The 22,386-nt window shown below is 45.1% G+C and overlaps 1 protein-coding gene across 12 annotated transcripts in view; it reads left to right on the top strand.

Annotated features, from left to right (window-relative positions):
* The window catches only part of celf2 (cugbp, Elav-like family member 2), a 614,034-nt gene that overhangs the window by 707 nt on the left and 590,941 nt on the right, over nt 1-22,386 (top strand). The window lies entirely within an intron of this gene.

Below are 22,386 nucleotides of genomic sequence, written 5' to 3'. Positions count from 1 at the left end.
TCCTTCCCACCCTTCCCTCCTCTCACATCTCTCCCTTTTCCCCCCTCTCTCGACCCGCTCTCTCCTTCTTCCCTCCCCTATCTTTTCTCTCTCCCTCCCCACTCTCACACTCTCTCCCTCTCTTATTTTTCTTCTTTCTCTGCCTTCTTCTCTCTCTCCCTCCCCTTCCCCACTCTCTCATTCTCATGCACACACACACACCCTTTCCTCTCTCCCTCCCCTATTTTCTCTCCTCTCTGCCCCCTTCCTTTTCACACTCTCTCACATACTCACACACTCTCCCTTTCCTCTCTCCCTCTCACTTTCTCTCCCTCTCTTCTCACTTACTCGCACACCCCCCTCCTCTTTCCTCTGTGATTTTGTTTCCTTCTCTCTTCTCCCTCTCTCCTGATTGCTTCCTCTCTCTCACACTTGCATACACCCCTTTACCCTTTCTTTTCTTTCTCTCTTCCTCCGTCTCTCCTTTTTCCCTCTCTCATTCGCATGTGCACACTCCCTCCCTCTCTCTCCCCCTCTCCTCTCTCATCTCGCTTCCACTCTCCTACTTAACACACACCTCCTTTTCTGTTCTCTGCCTCTCTTCCTCCGTCTCTCTTTTTCCCCTCTCTCTCTCACATGTACATACTCACTCCCTCTGTCCCTCTTTTCTTCTCTCTCTGCCCCTCATGCAGTGAGAGTCTGCTTTCTCCATGTAATAAGATCCCCCGGCAGACTTGGAAAGCTTTTGAGTTTGGCTGACATTCAGAAAAGCTCCAGAGACTGTTTTTCATTTCTTGAAACAAAAATGAAATGCTGCAGGTTATTATTTGGAGTGCTTGATTTAATTGTATGTATGTGTGTCTGTCTTTAACACAAATAGATCGGTGTGATTGGGAGTTAAAGAGAGTCGTACAAGTGGATTGGGTGACATTTTTTCTGTAACTTTTTTATCGGCCTGACTGTCCGGTTTGGATGGATTTTCAGTTTGTGGGGGAGGTGAAGACATTCTCTCTGTGATGAATGAGGATACTCAATAGTATTGTTTTCCCCTTCCCCAGGGCTTTATCTGTGCAGGGTGCAGGTCAGAATTAACATGGGGAGGCAGGCAGGCTTTGGGGTGGGGGTGATAAACTTGAAACAAAGAGCCAGCTTCTGCCTGCAATAAATGTAAGGCTTTTGTTCTGTTATGTTGAGCACTTGTGTTACTTTACTATGGGAGGCCTTTCTTCAACGTGCGGGTCTCCCCTATTTTAAGGCGGTGGTTAATTTGTACAAACTCCCAGCACAGGACTGAGAGTTTTTTGACACAAGTGACAGTGCCCGAGAAATCCAAGATGTGGTCTTTACAGGTACAAGTTATGTTCCAGATAAAAGTAAAATATTGCGGATGCTGGAATCTGAAACAAGTTTGGGTTTATTTATTAATGTCACATTAACACTGCAGTCAAGTCACTGTTAAAATTCCCCCGGTCGCTACTCTCCAGTACACGGAGGGAGAATTTAGCATGGGCACTGAGAAAGATTTCTTCACCCAGAAGGTGGTGAATGTGTGAAATTCATTACCACACAATGTAGTTGAGACCAAAACGCTGTGTGATTTCAAGAAGAAATTAGATACAGCCCTTGGAGCTAAAGAGATCAACTGATATGAAGGAAGAGGAAATTGAATTTGATGATCAGCCATGATTGAAATGAATGGTGAGCAGCCTTGAAGGGCCGAATGGCCTACTCCTTCTTCTTGTAACTATGCTTCAGTGCACGTAACCAGCACATCTTTGGACTGTTGGATGAAACTGGAGTATGATGGGGAGATTCCGGCGTTGGACTGGGGTAAACACAGTAAGAAGTCTGTCCAACATCAGGTTAAAGTCCAACCAGTTTATTTGTGAGTAATCCCACAAGCTTTCGGAAACTCTGTTCCTTTGTCAGGTGCGTGGAAACTGGTTGGACTTTAACCTGGTGTTGTGAGACTTTGCAACTGGAGCACCCAGAGGAAACCCACGCAGACACAAAGAGAATGTATAAACTCTACACAGTGACCCAAGTTGGGAATCAAACCCAGATGCTTGTGTAAGGTTACTGGTATCAGGCAGAGGGTGGATCTAGGTAAAGGTGCTCTGTTAGAGAGTTGGTGCGGGCTCGATGGGCCAAATGGCTTCCTTCTGCTCTGTAGGGATTCGATGAACCTATGATTCTGGGCTCAAGCCTTGGAGTGGGATTGAGCGAGGAGTGTTGCCGCATTCCTGGTGAAACTCACCTCCAGGGATTCTGAAAGATTGCCAGCACAGCTCGTTGTAGTGTCATTTACAACACACACGTGCTGTTTTTGCATCTATTATAGGAAGAATATAATGACTTTCAGGAAGTGTTTTAAAGCCACTACAGCGTTTGTGAAGTCACGTTTGCAATGTGGGAAACACGGCAATCAATTTTCCACCCACCCCACCCCACTCCACTCCCAGCCCCACCCCCTGAGCGGCATGTTTTGTGAAGGCGGCCTGCCATTGACTGATGGCTGGATCTGCCGATCCCGTCATGGTCAACAAGTTTCCCGTTGTTTGCAATCTCCCATTGCTGGGGAGCCTGTGGTGAAGAGGTGGAGGGGGGGGTTTTCACCATCAGCAGGACTGGAAGATCCCACCAGTGGGAACGGTCGCACAGTTTCGACACTGGTGTCCAGCCAGGGCACCAGGGAGAGGTCCCCTGCTGTTTCAGGCAGTGCCTTCGGATCTTTTGCATCCACCTCAGAGAGCAGTCAGGGGGCCCGATTTTATCATCAAGTTGCGCCTGTTTTTGGGCACGAAAACTTGGTAAAGTCGGGCATGAAGCGAGTAGCGCAATCTGTGCCTGCGTCTGTGCCGGGTCCCCCCTTACCAAGGCCCAAAAATGGCTGCGATCGGGACCGTGCCCGAAACGGGTGCGGCGGCCATTTAAATGTATTTGTGCGCATTTACATTGATACACTGCACGCCCAACCTTACCGGCACGTCCCCCTTTACAACCGCGTTTGCCCATCCAGATTCAGCGCGAAACAGACACGTTCCACAGAAGTCCAATTCGGGCACTCCAGCTAGTGAGGAGGTTAAGTGCTGAGCGTCCAATGGCTCTCTGCTTGAAATCGGTGCAGGGGAGGACAAGTGGCGGAGGGGGATGTCCGCTGCCACTCTGCCTGAGATCAGTGAGAGGGAATTTGGGGGGGTGGGGGGGGTCGGCTGCCATTCTGCCTGAGATTGGTGAGGGCGGAAGGGGCCACAGTCAGTCTGAAAGGCGGGTGGGTGGGGGGATAAGGGGGTCAGTAATATTGTGGGGGTGGGGCAATGTCTGTGGGGGGACAAGGAGAGGCATTAGTCGGCCCAGGAGCAATGTTGCAGGGGAGCCGCGTTCTATCACTCTTTCTTCTGCGCTTGCGCAATCAGAGATGCCGATCGGAGCTGCAGAGTTTTGGGCACATTGAGCCCCACCCACAGGCTTCTGCAGCACAATTCGGAATCGCTGATATTTTTTCAGGTAGACCGCGTATGGAAGTGCCTCAGAACAAGCTTAAAAGCCGGACTGAAACACTCCCAGTTTCAAATCCATCTAGCACTTAGAATCAAAATGGTAAAATAGGGGCCAGGGTCTCTGTTTAACCTCCCACCTCGAAGCCAACAGCCCAGCACAGTTTCAATTACAATGTTGGAAAAAATTCCAAACATTGAGTCAATTTCCATTCAGAGAATCCCTACAGTGCAGAAAGAGGCCATTCGGCCCATCAAGTCTGTACTGACTCTGCCCCCACCTTAGACCCAAGTCCACGCATTTATTCCGCTACTCCCCTAACCTACACATTGTTGGACACTAACGGGCAATTTACCAATCCAACTAACCTCACATCACTGATCTGTGGGAGGAATCCAGAACATCCAGAGGAAACCCACACAAGCATACAGAGAATGCGCAGTCACCCAAGGCTGGAATCAAACCTGGGTCTCTGGCGCTGTGAGGTAACAGTGCTAGCTATTGTGCCACTCTTCCTAAAGTTACAAAGCCAGTACACAGAATGGTCAGGGCAAGCCCTTAATTCTTCTCCTTTGCTTGCTCCAAAAGCAATTCAAATTCAATTCAATTTATGATCCCCACAAGAGAGACAAACAAGATCCAAGCTGACATGAAACAGCATCGCACCCAATCTTGGACTTGATCTTAGCCAGAAGGCCAAGAAGCTTCTTTGATCGTTGCATTTCTAAAAATAAACAATCAGTCCTAGTGTTTAGTTTTTGTCCTTCTTGAATTTTTGGAATCTCTTAAAATCGTTGCCACAGAATGTTGATGAAGATGCAAGTAGCAGCCAATTTGCTTTCATTGGAACCAAAGTTGTTGATTTTTGTGGGGTTTTGAGGTTAATTTACCAAATCCATTCTCCAAGCAATAGGCAGGCAATGGCCTAGTGGCATTGTCGCTAGACTATTAACCCAGAAGCTCAGCTAAGTTCTGGGGATCCAGGTTCAAATCTTGCCATGGCAGATGGTGGAATTTGAATTCAATCAAAAAAAAATCTGGAATTAAGAATCTACTGATGACCATGAAACCATTGTCGGAAAAAACCCATCTGGTTCACTAATGTTCCTCGGGGAAGGAAATCTGCCTGGTTTGGCCTACTTGTGACTCCAGATCCACAGCAATGCAATTGACTCTCAACTGCCCTTCAAGGGCAATTAAGGGTTGGCAATAAATGCTGGCCAGCCAGCAGCGCCCATATCCCGTGAATTAATAAAAAAATAAAGCAGGAAGCTATAAGCATGAGGAGAGTGGGGTTGAAGAATGTTCACAATGGTCTTGCTGAAATTCTATTTTTTTCCCAGCTCGGCTGACAGCAGGATTGATGCATTTGCCCAGTGCCTTCACATAGAGGTTCCTGTCAAATGCTGGAGAATTGGTGGGCCTGACTTTTGCCCCATTTGTCCTGAAGTTTCCCTATTAACTCTTCCCTCCCCACTCCCTCAGACCTTCTCTCATTCCCTCCTCACTTCCTGAGGTATATCCGGTTCCTTGCTGCGTAGGCCTCTTGAGCTCAGCAAGGAGTCTCAGGTGCATTTTTAACACAGGAGACAGAGAAAGGAGACAGGAGGCTCCGTGGGCCTTAAGCAATGAATGACATTAAAGTAGCTATTTTGTCTCATGCTTAAATGGTATTTTTCCATTCAGTTTTTTTTTACAAGTTCATGTGATGTGGGCATAACTGGCTTGGCTGCCATTAATTGTTCATCCCCAGTTGCCCTTGAGAAGATGACGTAGCAACATGGAAAATAGAAGAATGAGTAGGCCACTCAGTATTAATGAGCCATCGCCACGAACTTCTGCAGTCATTGTGGTGTATGTATATCCACAGTGCTGTTCAGGAGGGAATTCTGGGATTTTGACCCTGTTACACTGAAGGAATGCTGATGTATTTCCAAGTCAGGCTGATGCATGATCCTTGAAGGGAACTATTCCGTTAGTCCTATTAGTTCTGGTTTCTATGCACCTGCTGCCCTTGACCTTCACTGGTAGAGATTCTGGGTTGGACATTTTGAAAGATATGATGTGGAGGTGCCCACGCTGGACTGGGGCAGGCACAGTAAGAAGTCTCACAACACCAGGTTAAAGTCCAACACGTTTATTTGATAGCACGAGCTTTCAGAGCACTGCCACTTCATCAGGTGAGTCAAAGTTGATGAAGGAGCGTAATTTTGAAAAACATGCTGGTTGGGTGTGTTGACCCAGACAGGCGCCAGACTGTGACGACTGGGGGAATTTCACTGTAACTTAATTGCAGTTTTAATGTAAGCCTTACTTGTGACCAGTAGATAAAATTTGCTGTCGGAAATGCGTTTGTATATTGTGTGGACTTTTGCCACCAATGGAGTGAATGCGTAAGATAGTGGGTGGGTCACAGGTCAAGCGAGATACTTTCTCCTGCATTGATGTCAAAGCTTCTTGAGTGTTGTTAGAACTGCACTCGTCCAGACAAGTGGAGAGATTCTATCACACTCAAGGGAGTGTAGGGAGTCAGGTGCCTTCTTTATAGAAACAGAGAAAATAGGTGCAGGAGTAGGCCATTGGGCCCTTCGAGCCTGCACCACCATTCAATATGATCACTCCCACTTTCTCTCCATACCCCTTGATCCCTTTAGCCACAAGGGCCGCATCCAACTCCCTCTTGACTATATCTAATGAACTGGTCCCAACAGCTTTCTGTGGTGGAGAATTCCACAGGTTCACAACTGGAAGAAGTTTTTCCTCATCTCAGTCCTGAATGGTTTATCCCTTATTCTTTGGCTGCGACTCCTAGTTCTGGACTCCCCCAACATCGGGAACATTCTTCCCGCATCTAGCCTGTCCGGTCCTGTCAGGATTTTATGTTTCTATGAGATCCCCTCTCATTCTAAATTCCAATGAGTACAAGCCCAGTCGATCCAGTGTCCTTATTTATATCAGTCCTGCCATTCCAGGAATCATTGCTGGACTCTCTCAATAGCAAGAATGTCCTTCCTCAAACTAGGAGACCAAAACTGCGTACAATACTCAAGGTGTGGCCTCACCAAGGCCCTGTACAACCGCAGCAAGACATCCTTACTCCTAAACTCAAATCTTCTTGCTATGAAGGCCAGCATGCCATTAGCTTTCCTCACCGCCTGCTGTACCCACATGCCAAACTTCAGCGACTGTTCCACCACGACATCCAGGTCACATTGCAATTCCCCTTTTCCTGAACTACCACCATTGAGATAATAATCTTCCTTTCTCGTTGCCAAAGTGAATAACCCCACCTTCATCCACATTGTTTTGCATTCGCCAATTATTTGCTCACTCAGCCAGCCTGTCCAAGTCACCCTGCAGACTCTGAGCATCCTCAGAGGAACTGAGAGAACCACCACATGATCAGCAAACCACTCCCATTTCCTTTAATCTACACCCAAATTGTGGAATTTCCACAGCAACTGCATTTATATAGCACCTTTAATGTAGTGAAGCATCAGCACTCTCAGCGTTGAACCATTTAAGGAGACCACAAGCTTGGTCGAGGAGTTAGGTTTTAAGGAACATTGTAAAAGAGGAGAGTGATATGGAGATTGGGAGGAGCTGAGGAAGGGAATACCTGAGTTTCGGGGATGAATAATTGAAAATTAGGGATCTTCAGAGCTGGAAATGTGCAAAATATGGCATTGTGACTATCTGAGGGCTGGAGATGACCGTGACAGGGAGGCAGTGAGGTCACCGATGGAATTAAACAAAAGGATGAAAATGTTAGAGTGGGGGTGGTTTAACTGAGGCTCAGTAAGTTCAGCAATGATGGGCGAATGGAACATGGTGTGAATTTCGAAGTGAACAGCAGAATGATCTTACAGATGATGGAAGGTGGAATATTGATTATTGGAGCCAAAGTTTCACCACCTCCCTCCCTCTGTATCCTCCACGCTCGTTCTCAGCTTTCCCTGATTCTCTGTCTATTGTTCACTTTCGCTCTGTCTTTCGTTCTTTCTCTCATTCGCACGCACTCGTTCGCTCTCTCATATGCTGTCAGTCTGTCTCCCTCACCCTCCCCCTTGCCCGTGCCTCGCGCCCCCTCGCTCGCCCGCCTGCTCCCGCTCGCTCGCCCGCCTGCTCCCGCTCGCTCGCCCGCCTGCTCCCGCTCGCTCACCCACTGGCTCCCGCTCGCTCACCCACTGGCTCCCGCTCGCTCACGCACTGGCTCCCTCTCGCTGGCGCCCTCTGGCTCACTTGCTCACTCTCTCCATTTCCCACTTTTGCCCACTCGCTCCCTCACTTTCGCCCTTGCTCACTCTCTCTTGCTCCCTCCCTCTTGCGCACTCTAGCGCTCACTCTTGCGCTCGCTCGCTCTCTCCCAGTTATAACTCTGGAGATCCTCACCTCAGTATCTGGCTCAGATGCCCCACATTCATATGTGAATGGCAGCTGCAGACAGGTTGCCATGTTGCCAAGCCTGATCTTGCCCTCAGTGACATTCTGTTTCCTTGACAGAAGTCACCTAATAGCTGTACATAAGAACATAAGAAATAGGAGCAGGAGTAGGCCATCTAGCCCTTCGAGCCTGCCCCGCCATTCAATAAGATCATGGCTGATCTGAAGTGGATCAGTTCCATTTACTGCCTGCTCCCCATAACCCTTAATCCCCTTATCGATCAGAAATCAATCTACCCGTGACTTAAACTGTAATGAGCAATGAGGTCATTTCCACCCACTCCTAAACCCAGGGGCTCAGAGGACAATAGTGGCTCTCCTACAGAGGGCAGAGAATCAAGGCCACTTCACATGGCTCACTGACTGGATTGACTGAGGCGTCTGGAGAGACCTCTCGGGAACTATTATCGCTAAAGGAGCCCCGGAGTTCACCAGGTTTCTTGAGCACATGACCACGTGTAGCATGGCCAGTGGAAGGTGACCCTTACGTTCTCCCCCCACTGCCCCGTGACAGAACGAAAGAACCTTCAAAGTGGCTTTGGTGTTGTGCAAACCATCAAAGGGAAAAGTCTTGTTTCCAGCAACTCGAACTTCAGTGTTGGTGTTTATTATTGAAATGAAAATTAATTATATTAGCATAACCAGTGTTAAGTGTGAATGGCAGCTAGGTTTCAGCCTGGGAGGGTTTTTTTTTAAAAAAAAATCACAATATTAAACCTTTCTCACCCAGTTCCTCCATCACTGATTAAAACCCCTTAGAGGAAATCACATTACAGGCAGCCGCTGATTTTAAATGGAAGTTGAAATTTAAATTATGTAAATCAAACATATTAACAACCTGAATGTATTCAAAGGGAAACCTGTAATGTGATATCTTAGTTTATGCAGAAGAATATTTTATTCTTCACGGCAACATCATGAATTTCAATTAATCTGCACATGCGTTTGCATGGTTCTTTTAAATTAATATAATTCACTTATGGTGATGGTCATTTTGTTCCCAGACCCTAGGCTGCTAGGGGTAAAACCAGCTGTAAGTCCCTTCATTAGCTGATGTTGCTTCATCTGCCTGGCGTTATTACCAAAGTTGTTCAAAGTTTATTTATTACTGTCACAAGTAGGCTTACATCAACACCGCAATGAAGTTATTGTGAGAATCACCGAGTCACCACGTTCCGGCACCTGTTCGGGTACACTGAGGGAGGATTTAGCAGGGTCAGTGCACCTAACCAGCACATCTTTCAGCGTGTGAGCGGAAACCGGAGCACCCGGAGGAAACCCATGCAGACACGGGGAGAAAGTGCAGACTCTACAAAGACAGTGACCCAAACTGGGAATCGAACCCAGGTCCGAGGTGCTATAACCACAGTGCTAACCACTGTGTCGCACACAATCCATCTAACCCGCAGATGTTTGGAGTGTGGGAATTGGAGCACCCGGAGGAAACCCTTGTCGACACAGGGAGAATGCAAACTCCACACAGACAGTGATCCAAGGCCAGAATCAAACCTGGGTCCCTGCTGCTGTGAGGCAGCAGTGCTAAACACCGTGCTGCCCTAGTGATCCCCCCCTATGTTGTTTGCCCCTCATTATGCTTCCTATTGCTTGTCACTCCAGACACTCACAAGGGGCCCATCAGAAGACACTCCCCCTTCGCCAGCCCAGCCTGGCCACAGTGCCTAATAACTGTGTGGGTAAGTGAGCTGTGTGGCATTGAGCCTGTTGATTCAATGAAATGCCACCAAAAGCACAGATAGATTCCTGATCTGAATATCACTGTCTAGTGGAGATTGAAGGAAGCTTTGTGCGACCACACAAAAACATTCCTTCAACAAGCAGGGGACAGACATGGGTGGAAATTGCCCCTGGTTTGTCACAGGGAGTGAATGCAGCTGCAAGTTTGCTGCGCCCAGGACTGCAGAGTTGACCTCCACTATCAGAGGGGGAATATATAATAGAGAATCCTTACAATGCAGAAGGAGGTCATTCAGCCCATTGAGTCTACACCGATCACAATCCCACCCAGGTCGTATCCTCATAACCCCAAATATTTATCCTATTGGTCCCCTGACACTAAGGGTGAATTTAGCACAGCCAATGCACCTAACCCGCACATCCTTGGATTGTGGGAGGAAACCGAAGCACCTGGAGGAAACCCACGCAGACACAGGGAGAATGTGCAGACTCCATACAGACAGTGTCCCGAGCAGAGAATCGAACCCATATCCCTGGCACTGTGAGGCAGTAGTGCTAACCACTGTGCCACCGTGCTACTGTCAGTGAAGCTTTAGCCAGGCTGTCAGAGCGAGCCAACATCTTGCCAGGGGGTGGTTTAAGTGGAGAAGTAAGAAGTCTCACAACACCAGGTTAAAGTCCAACAGGTTTATTTGGAATCATGAGCTTTTGGAGCACTGCTCCTACATCAAGTGAGTGAGGAAGGAGCAGTGCTCCGAAAGCTCATGATTCCAAATAAACCTGTTGGACTTTAATCTGGTGTTGTGAGACTTCTTACTGTGCCCACCGCAGTCCAATGCCAGCATCTCCACATTAAGTGGAGAATGCAGGGATTTGGGGCTTGGGAACATTGGGATTAAAGAGTGAAGGGGGGAAAGAATTTTGGAAATCCAGCATTAGAAGTGGGTAATCAGAGTTCTGCTTTGTTTGGCTGTGCTCAGGAATCAAGATTTGACTGGTGTTGCTGTGCGGTGCAGAAACCACCTCTCTAATAACTAACCTTCGAAGCACATTCTTTGGGGATTAATCATTCCCTATTTGCTGTGATCCATCCACTGAATGTAATGGAAACCAATGCTGTGTTGCCCAATTTACTCGCAAGTGGTGTGGATTAAATACAGACCAGTCTTTACAGATTACAGCGCTGACTTATTTCCAGTCAGCGATATGGAGCACAATATCTCTGTGTGTCTGAATATACAGCACAAAACACGCAGGAGAAAAATCTGTAATGTGTCAATTACTCTTCATGATAATTTTCTTGGCTGGAATATAAAGAGGCTCTTTAGTTTTGTGAGACAAAGTGCATTTGGTACCATCTTAAAATTATAAATTTTCTTGTAACAGCTTACCGTAACCTTCAAGCAGGGAATTTGAATTGAATGCTCATCTAAATCAATCACCAAAAACTCTGAGATTCTGGTTTGAAATTCCAGCTTTTGGCTTCTTCTGCATTATTTTTCAGAACACAGTATTCTATCCTGGCCCACAATTGAGCACATACAAATGCCTGTGTGACTGTACAATGCAAGTGTGAAATTCTGACAAAGCAGCTAACACTGTGGATATGAAGTTATCAATCAGTAGATTAAGTTCGAATCATAGAATCCCTACAGCGCAGGAGCAGGCCATTCGGCCCACTGAGCCTGCACTGACAACAATCCCACCCCAGACCCTATCTCCGTAATCCCACAGAATTTCCCTGACACTAAGGGGCAATTGAGCATGGCCAATCCAGCAAACTTAGGTTGATTGACCATGCTAAATTGACCCTCGGGTCAGGGGGATTGGCAGGGTAAATGCCTGGGGTTGTGGGGATAGGACCCACGTTGTATCGTGGTCAGTAAAAATTTGATGTGTTGAATGGCCTCCTTCTGTATTGTAGGGATTCTATGATCTTTGGACTGTGGGAGGAAACCCACACAGACACGGGGAGAATGTGCAGACTCCACACAGACAGTGACCCAAGCCATGAATTGAATCCGGGTCCCTGGAGCTGTGAAGCAGTAGTGCTAACCACTGAGCCACTGTGCCACCCCAAAGTTGCTTTGGCTTTGACACAGTTTGCTGTTGAATTAAAACAAAAGGAGATATTTGTGACTACTTTGCCAACATTCTCATGCCAACTCAGCATAACTTCTCGGGTGTAAGCACTTTGAACCCGTTCTGCGGAGTGACTGATTTTGGGGATTGCTGAGAACAACTTTAACTGCTACCAGTAGCAACCATGCTACGGTGCCAGTCTATGGCACTCCGATGCTTGCAAAGGCAACTGTTCTTGGAGCGATCTGTCTTAATGAAACAATGAGAGGCAACAATAAAAATGGATTTGTTTCATTAAGAGGAATTGCTTTTGGCCACCCCAAAGTGCAGGGAGCATTGCAAGCAATCAGTGATGGGAGGAGGTGCATTGGAAGGAGATATCTGGAACAGGTTTGAAGCGTGGATAGCCATCAACATCTCAGCATGCAGATAACATTCCATTATGGAAAGGAATGATCTCATCTCTAACACGGTTTAAGTGCTTTATAATGACATTTCAAATCGTCCAGTGCCTATCCTTATATTTTAGACCACTGGGAGCGATTGTGTGGTTTTTGCCACTGTAAATTTATTTTGTGTTTTCTTCTCATTGAAATGAAACATTCGGAGAATTTCAGCATAAATTTCTGTCGCCAACAATAAGGTCTCCTCCTCCATTCCTTGCACACCCCCTTCCTGCCTGTGATTGGAATATCGAGCCTCTGAGGCTCCCAGATCCTGGAGCTGTTCTTCCCATTTCAGCTTTCTTCCCGCTGTCTCTGTTCCAGGGGTGGGATTTTAACAGTCAGGAGCCTGGACTTACTCAGTGGCTCACTGCTCTCACCGGTGAGCAGCCAGTCCACATGGAGCAAGGTTGTTCCTCCAGTGGCCGAGACCAGGTTTGTTCGTCTGCGCTGGAATGATGCTGAGGACACTGGTGGGTAGAAGATCAAGTTGGGCACCAGCACCAAGCGGGCAATTCCCCACGGGCTTGTTCAATATTCCATTCTGCTACCAGCAATGGAATTAAATTTGCCCAAGTTGAAATTTTATCCCTTTTACCAGCTTGAGCGATCCTGGACTCAGAGTTATGGGTATGGGTGGAGGGGTAGAAACATTTCCAGTTACAGGACAAGGAAACCCAATGGGGAGATGCACCAGAGTCACTTGGCAGAATGTCCTACATTATTACTATTGAGCTCTGATTTGCAAGTTACCATTTATGATAACTAAACGGGAGCAACAGCAACATGGAATGTATAATATTCCACAAGAGTACCTATTTGTCTAGTTCATCCACATAAATTTAAAATAATATACACTTTTAATTAGGTGTTGTTGGCTAGGCCAGCAATTGTTATCCATCCCTTATTGTCCTTGAGAATGTGGTGGTGGTGGGGGGTGCAGCGGGGGATCTTCCGGGTGGTAGTTATTTGCTGCACTTGTCCTTCCAGCTGGTAACAGTTGTGGGCTTAGAAGATGCTGCCTAAGGAGCCTTTGTGAGTCCCTGAAGTGCATCTTGTAGATGGTACACATTGTTACCAGTGTGCATCATGGTGGAGGTTTGTGGATAAGGTGCTAAGGTTACTTTGTCTTGGACGGTGTTGAGCTTCTTGAGTGTTGTTGGAGTTGCATCCATCCAGGTGATTGGAGAGTTTTCCATCCCATTCCTGACTTGTGCCTTATAGATGGTTAGATTCACTCTTGTTGGAGATGGTCATTGCCTGGGACCTGTGTGATGTGAATGCTTCTTGACACTTATCAGCCTATGTCTGGATGTTATCCAGATCTTGTTGCATTTGAACATGAACTGCTTCAGTAAATGAGGAGTCGGGAATGATGCTGAACATTGTGCAGTCATCTGTAAACATCTCCACTTCTGACCTTTTGTTGGAAGGAATGCCACTGATGAAGCAGTTGAAGACAGTTAGGCCTAAGACGCTGCCCTGAGGAATTCCTGCAGTGATGTTCTGGAGCCGAGATGGTTGCCCTCCCAACCACTATGACAATCTTCCTTTATGCCAAGTATGACTCCAACCAGCAGAGAGCAGCGCATGGTAGTACAGTGGTTAACACTGCTGCCAAGAACCCGGGTTGAATTCCCAGCTTGGGTCACTGTCTGTGTAGAATCTGCACATTCTCCCCATGTCTGCGTGGGTTTCCTCTGGCTGCTCCAGTTTCACCCCACAGTCCAAAAGATGTGCTGGCTAGGTGCACTGTCCATGCTAAATTCTCTGTCAGTGTACCCGAACAGGCGCCAGAGTGTGGCGACGTCAGGATTTCCACAGTAACCTCATTGCCGTGTTAATGTAAGCCTACTTACAATAATAAACTTGAAAAATGATAAGATTCTTTGCAATATCAGAGGGCAGGATACCAGGGATACAAAGGTGTTACAGATTTCTGCATGTAGTTGGTTTTGGGGAACAAATCAATGTTAACCATTGGGCTTAACTCACTGTTTTATAAAGCACTAAAGCCCCCCGTTCATAGACTTTACCCTTTTCCCACCATCCCTCATTCGCCAAGTGCGTCCCTTGCTAATCTCCTGCTCAATGTCCATTCGTCAGTGCGAATGTCAGCCATGAGTCAGCGGGTAGCCCTCTCGCGCCTCGAGTCAGGGGGCTGTAAGTTCCAGTCTCGCTCCAGAGATCTGAAGACTAAAACCTGGGCTGCCACTCCAGTGCAGTACAGAGGGAGTGCTACACTGTTGTCTTTTGGCTGAGACATTAAACTGAGACCTTGTCTGGCCCCTGGGGCGAATGGAAAAAAAATCCTATTTTGCAGGAGAGTTGACTCCAATGTCGTGGTCAGTGTTGATCTTTCCATCGGAATGTCAGAAGCACACATTGTCTGGTCATTATCACATTGCAGTTTGTGGGAGCTTGCTGTGCGCAATTTGGTTGCCATGTTTCATACTATTACAACAGTGACTAAACATCAAATGTGCTTCAAGCTGTAAAATGCTTTGGGATTTCCTATGGTCGCAAAGGCGCTAAATCAATGCAAGTCTTTTATCTCCTCTGTGAAGTTCCTTGGGACGTTTATTATGGTAATGATTCTGTACAAATGTACGTTGTTCCTGATGGAGCAGGTGCAAGGCTGACTGTCAGCATCTCTATACAGCTTACAGAGCATCTGCAGGAATTATCTGCAAGTGTTTTAATTGAGGATGTAATCAGTGCAGCTCTGATTTTTAAAAAAAGAACTATAAACAAATCGATTCCCGGTAGAGCCACATGAAAGGTTCGACATTAAATACTTGTAATTATATTGAAAAAAAATCACTGGAATGCAAAATAGCAAATCATAGAATCCCTGCAGTGCAGAAGGAGGCCATTCAGCCCATCGTGTCTGTGCCAGCAACAATCCCACCAGGCCCTAGCCCCACGTTTTTGCCCTGCTAGTCCACCTGACACTAAGGGGCAATTTAGCATGGCCAATCGCCTGCACGTCTTTGGATTGTGGGAGGAGACCAGAGCACCTGGAGGAAACCCATGCAGGCATGGGGAGAACATGCAAACACACACACACCCCGACCCGAAGGCCGGAATTGAACCTAGGTCCCTTGCGCTGTGAAGCATCAGTGCTAACCGCTGTGCTCCCGATGGGTTCCAAATTGTGGCTGGAAAATAAGGTGCTTAAAATGGTAAACCATGGGAGGCCGAGGAAGGCCATTTGTCCATTGCCTCAGAGCTGGCTCTTTGCCAGAGCAATCCAAAACTAATCTTACCGCCGTGCTGACCACCTGTAACCTTTACCACGTTCTCTACTTCAAATCCCTAAAAAATACAATTGTCATTGAGGAAAAAAACATCCTGTATTCTCAATTCTCTCTGAGAATGTCTGCTAACCCATCTCATTCTCTGAGCAATGATTTTACATTGACTTTCTAACCAGATAAAATAGCTTCTCCTTTAGTCTACATCTCTAACAGAGGGGCTGAGAGAAGGGAGTGTGCAAGCATTCAGGCAAAGGGAGCTTTTGAAATCCGAAAAGAGAGATTTGAAGCAACAGAACAGAATAGCAATATGAGTAAAGGCAAGGCAAGGGGAAGAGGAAGGGTCAGAGGCAGATTATTATTATTTGAATTGAGGGAGGTGGATACTCAACGAGATCTTGGAGTCGTCGTTCGTCAGTCGATGAAAGTAAGTGCACAGGTACAGCAGGCAGTAAAGCCGGCAAATGGTATGTTGGCCTTCATAGCAAAAGGAATTGGGTATTGGAATAGGGATGTTTTACTGCAATTGTACAGGGCATTGGTGAGGCCACACTTGGAGTATTGTGGGCAGCTTTGGTGTCCTTATCTAAGGAAGGATGTCCTTGCTATAGAGGAAGTACAGCAAAGGTTTACCAGGCTGATTCCTGAGATGGCTGGACTATCGTATGAGGAGAGACTAACTGGGTTAGGATTATATTCATTGGAGTTTAGAAGAGTGAGAGGGGATCTCGTAGAAACTTATAAAATTCTAACAGAGTTAGACAGGGTTGATTCAGAAAGAATATTCCCGATTTGGGGGGGGGGGGGGGCGTATACAGACTGGCAGTCACAGTTTGAGGATCGGGGTAAACCTTTTAGGACTGATGTGAGGAGAAATTTCTTTACCCAGAGGATGGTGAACGTGTGGCATTCACTACCGCAGAATGTAGTTGAGGCCAAAATATTGTATAATTTTGAGAATAAATTAGATATAGCTCTTGTGGTTAAAGGGATCAAAGGGGAAGGCGGGGGGGATTCAAGAAATTCAATTTGATGAGCAGCCGTGATCATAATGAATGGCAGAACAGGCTCAAAGGGCCGAACGGCCTTCTCCTGCTTCTATTTTCTTTGTTTCTATAAACAAGCATTCTACATCCGTGAATAGAACCTTTGCAGAGAATAGAAGTTTTAAAGAATGAAATTAAAGGTTTGTTATTTGAAGTATCTGCAATGAGATGGATGAGGTGATGGCACTAATAGGAGTAATTAGTTTCAACCTAATCGCCAGAGGATATAAGGTGATCCAGGTTGGGAAATAAATATCCCAGGGAACATAATATTTCAGGGAGGCAAACAGAAGGAGGAGGGATGTCACCCTGATAGTGAAGAATGACATAGGACATTAGCGATAAATGATCTGGCCTCAGAAGATCATGAAATACAATAACAATTGGGGGAAACTAGGAATAGCAATCATCAGAAAACACTTTTGGGAGCAGTTTCTAGGTCTCCTAACACTATTATACCAGTGGATAGAGCATTGAGTAAGAGAGCATGGACTTGTTAGAAAGAAATGTAATATTTATGGGGAATTTACCTATCATGTAAGCTGAGTCAATCAAATTGACAAGATGATCCAGAAGATGAGTTTGGAGAATGTTTTTGTGACAGTTTCTTTGAACTGACCAAAGACAGAGCTATTTTAGTCTTATGTCATGAAGCAGAGTTAATTAGAAATGTCATAATAAAAGATCATTTGGAAATAGTGATCATAATACCATTGAATTCTATGTTACGTTTGAAAGTGACTTACTCCAATCACAAACAAGAATCTTAAACTTAAACAAAATTGATTATATAGGTGTGAGGGGAGAACTGGCTCGGAAAAGATTAATCGGGTAATTGGACTAAAAGGTATGGCAGTAAATGAACAGAAGGAAACATTAAAAACAACAATTCGAAAGGCTCAACAAATATACGTCAAAATTCCATATTATTATAAAGTATTTATTTGATCAGAAAAGTATAATTGTGTGACATGCCTTTAGTCTTTGCTTAGCAATTTTTTTGTCAAAAATAAACCAGATTATTCTATAAATTGCATATTTCGCACACAATTCAATGTGATTTGTATGCTGTGAATGCAGTAAATAAATTTCTGTTATTTTTGATAATGGGATTAAGGGTTATAGACGGGCCTGGTAAGTAGGGATATGATCGGCGCAACTTTTGGGCCAAAGGGCCTGTTTGTGCTGTAGTGTTCTGTGTTCTATGTTCTAATATACTTCTCACTGGGGAAAGAAACAAAAGCTCTGCAGAAAAAAACCCAACCCTGGGCTGACTCAGGAAGTTGAGGATAGTGTTAAATGAAGAAAAGAGGCTCACAGTATTGTAAAACAGAACAGTAACAAGTCTGAAGTTTGGGAATGTTTTTTGAAACCAGCAAAGAACCACCAAAAAGCTGAAAAAAAAGTTACAAATAAAATAAGTAAACTAGCCAGAAATATAAATGCATTTTGTAAAAGTATCTGTGGAGAGAGAATGGATCCAACATTTTGATTCTAGATGGCCCTTCTTCAGAGCTCTGACACCATTGACATCAGTCTCCTTTCGTGTAATATATGCCCCTTAGGCACCTTGACATGGGTCTGGTAAGCGCGCATCTTAATCTGTCCAGTTCATGCTCTACTACCGAAATCCAAAATATTATTGCCGCTTTGCTTTATCTGTTAGCACTTGAAGTCAATAGCAATAAAAATTGAGGGATGAAGATGTAAACTAAGCTGCTAACTCTCTCTTCTGTCATGTTATGCATTCGCACAAAGTCAAGACTTTCCCCAGTATCTTTCCATTAAAATGGATCCACTCATTTTCTAGTTTTTTTGCTAATTTGCATTCCCTCACATTCAACATTCATCTGTCTATCCATTTAGTCAATGTACCTATAACCCGCTTGGTGTTTGTTGAAACCCCCTGTGTTTGCATCATCAAACAATTCAATATTGTCGATCTAAACGAAATCCCAAAATCATAACTTATAAAATTCCTTGCAATTTTCCTGTTATATTACCCACGAGTCTTCCTACAGTTTTGTGATGCCTTTTCTGTATTCCATTCAATTTTCTGAAGATCTTAATGGCCTGGAAACAACAGAGTACAAATGAGGGGTGTAGTGTCAGCCTGGAGAGACAAGAGGATGCAAGAGATTTGCCAGAGAATTTAGTTTGTGTAACGGAGGAGACATGAGATATGGAATTTTAACATTAGTCAGTTCAAATTATTGATAGGTTGTAAGTCATATGAGAAGTGGACAATAAATGGAACAAAATAGGCTCCTGATATTAGACTCAGGACTTCCAGTGTCTGGTTAAGGTGAAAAGTAATTAAACTATTAGGAATTATAGCCAGGACAGTAGATTGGGAGGCCTACAGGAACTGTTGCTAAGCTTTATGATGTACTGTGTTCAGTTGGGTAGACATGCCACAGAAAAAGATTTCCATGCTTGGTGAAGCTTGTAGACTCTGATCCTAAGTGCTAAGATGATGACTTAAGAGAAAAGATTAAGGGAGCTTTGCAGCCCTGAAAGAAAAGTACTGCCTGATTCCATATATGTTCAATCTATTCAATGGTATACGTTAAGGTAAAGCCCAGTTTCTTTCTTAAAAGCACGTCAGGATTGCTGATCTGAGGACACAAATAGGAAAATGAATTTAGAACAGATGTGTGATTTTAAAAGTGTCAGACATTTTCTGGAATAGTGTGGCAGAGTTTGGGACTTGTTTGAAATACAATTAACCGATAGTGTAAGGGAGCTAATTTCTTGTGGAATGGTCTTGAGAATATTTTCTTTGCTCTTCATTTACTTTAACTCCAGATTACTTGTACAAGTATGGCTTGATATTTCAAATATGATGAATGCCTGGCTTGAGAGCTGGTGCAGGGGGCAGGAATTTAGATTTTTGGATCATTGGGATCTCTTCTGGGGAAGGGCTGATCTGTTCAAGAGGGCTGGGTTACATTTGAACTGGAGGGAGACTAACATTCTGGCAGGGAGATTTGCTAGAGCCACTTGAGAGGGTTTAAACCAGGGGGATGGGATCCAGGGGAGTAGGGAGACAGAAGAGAAGTTTGAGGACAGCACAGAAGTTAAAGAGAGCACGTTAATTAGTAAAGGCAGTGTCAGTAATCCTAGTACCAGACAGATTAGATGGAAGCAAGACAGAGAGCAAGAGAAGTCCAGATTAAACTGCATTTATTTCAATGAAAGAGGCCTGACAGGCAAGGCAGATGAACTCAGGGCATGTATGGGTAGATGGGACTGGGATATTATAGTAATTACCAAAACATGGTTAAGGGAGGAACAGGACTGGCAACTCAATGTTCCAGGGCACTGGTGCTATAGGAAAGATAGAACAGGAGGCAAGAGAGGAGGGGGAGTTGCACTTTTGATTAGGGAAAGCTTCACGGCCATACTGAGAGGGGACATATCTGAGGGTTCGGCCATTGAGTCTATATGGGTAGAACTGAGAAATAAGAAGAGGGAAATCATTTTGATAGGGTCGTACTATAAGCCCCCAAGTAGTCAGTGGGACATTGAGGAGCAAATATGTGAGAAGGTTACTGATAGCTCCAAGAAAAATAGGGTGCTAATAGTTGGAGATTTTAATTTTCCCAGCATTGACTGGAACAGCCATAGTATTAGAGGGTTGGATAGAGAGAAATTTGTTGAGTGTATTCAGGAGGCATTTCTCATTCAGTATGTGGGTGACCTGACGAGAGAGGGGGCAAAACTTGATTTCCTCTTGGGAAATAAGGAAGGGCAGTTGATAGAAGTGTTAGTGAGGGATCACTTTTGGACCAGTGACCATAATTCGATTAGTTTTAAGATAGCTATGGAGAATGATAGGTCTGTCCCAAAAGTTAAAATTCTAAATTGGGGCATGGCCGATTTTAATGGTATCAGGCAGGAACTTTCAAAAGTCTATGGGAAGGCAAAGGGACATCTGGTAAGTGGCATGCTTTCAAAAGTGTGCTAACCAGGGTTCAGGGTAAACACATTCCTCTTAGAGTGAAGGGCAAGGCTGGTAGAAGTTGGGTACCCTGGATGACTTGGGATGTTGAGGCCCTGGTCAAGAAGAAGAAAGAGGCTCATGACGTGCATAGGCAGCTGGGATCAAGTGAATTTCTTAGCGTATAGGGGGTGCAGGAAAAGAGTTAAGAGAGAAATCAGGGGGGCAAAAATGGGACACAAAATTGTTCTGGCAGATAAGGCAAAGGAGAATCCAAAGAGCATCTACAAATACATAAAGGGCAAAAGAGTAACGAGAGAAAGTAGGGCCTCTTAAGATCATCCAAGTGCAGATCCACCAGAGATGGGTGGGATCCTAAACAAATATTTCTCATCAGTATATACTGTTGAGAAAAGCATGAATGTTAGGGAATTTAGGGAACTGTCTTCAGGAGTGTACATATTACAGAGAAGGAGGTGCTGGAAGTCTTAAAGCACATCAAGATAAATAAATCACCGGGACCTGATGAGGTATATCCCAGGTCATTGTGGGAGGCTAGGGAGGAAATTGTGGGTCCCCTAGGTGAGATATTTGAATCATCGATAGTCATGGGTGAGGTGCCTTAAGATTGGAGAGTGGCAAATGTTGTGTCTTTTTTTTAAAAAGGGCTGCAGGGAAAAGCCTGGGAACTACAGGCCAGTGAGCCTCTCACCTCTGGTGGGTGAATTGTTGGAAGGTATTTTGAGAGACAGGATCTACAGGCATTTAGAGATGCAAGGACTGATTAGGGACAGTCAGCATGGCTTTGTGAATAGAAAATCATGTCTCACAATTCAATTGAGTTTTTTGAAGGGGTAACCAAGAAGGTAGATGAGGCCAGTGCAGTTGATGTTGTCTACATGAACTTTAGCAAGGCCTTTGACAAGGTACCACATGGTAGGTTGTTGCATAAGGTTAAATCTCACGGGATGCAGAGTGAGATATTTAAATGGATACAAAATCGGCTTCTTGGCAGAAACCAGAGGGTGGTTGTAGAGAGTTATTTTTCAAACTGGAGGTCTGTGACCAGCGATGTGCCTCAGGGATCAGTGCTGGGTCCACTGTTATTTGTCATTTATATTAATGATTTGGATGAGAATATAGGGGGCATGGATGGTCAGTTTGCAGATGACACCAAGATTGGTGGCATAGTGGACAGTGAAGAAAGTGATCTCCAATGTGAATGGGATCTTGATCAATTGGGCCAATGGGTTGATGAATGGCAGATGGAGTTTAATTTAGACAAATGCGAGGTGATGCATTTTGGTAGATTGAACCAGGGCAGGACTTACTCAGTTAATGGTAGGGCGTTGGGGAGAATTACAGAACAAAGAGATCTAGGGGTACGTGTTCATAGCTCCTTGAAAGTGCAGTCAGGTGGACAGAGTGGTGAAGAAGGCATTCAGCATGCTTGGTTTCATCGGTCAAAACATTGAATACAGGAGTTGGGACGTCTTGTTAAAGTTGTACAAGACATTGGTAAGGCCACACTTGGCATACTGTGTGCAATTCTGGTCACCCTATTATAGAAAGGATATTATTAAACTAGAAAGAGTGCAAAAAAAAGATTTACTAGGACACTACCGAGACTTGATGGATTGAGTTATAAGGAGAAGCTGAATAGACTGGGACTTTTTTCTCTGGAGCGTAGAAGGCTGAGAGGTGACCTTATAGAGGTCTCTAAAATAATGAGGGGCATAGACAAAATAGATAGTCAATATCTTTTCCCAAAAGTAGGGGAATCTAAAACTAGAGGGCATAGGTTTAAGATGAGAGGGAAGAGATACAAAAGTGTCCAGAGGAGCAACTTTTTCACACAGAGGGTGATGAGTGTCTGGAACAAGCTGCCAGAGGTAGTAGTAGAGGCGGGTACAATTTTATCTTTTAAAAAGCATTTAGATAGTTACATGGGTACGATGGGTATAGAGAGATATGGGCCAAATGTGGGCAATTGGGATTGG

The sequence above is a fragment of the Carcharhinus amblyrhynchos genome, chromosome 19 (genome assembly GCF_965287045.1).
Source record: "Carcharhinus amblyrhynchos chromosome 19, sCarAmb.v2.hapA, whole genome shotgun sequence".
NCBI classification, from domain to species: domain Eukaryota; kingdom Metazoa; phylum Chordata; class Chondrichthyes; order Carcharhiniformes; family Carcharhinidae; genus Carcharhinus; species Carcharhinus amblyrhynchos.
Note: the sequence above shows the minus strand (reverse complement) of the source record. Positions and strands in the feature narration are given on the sequence as shown.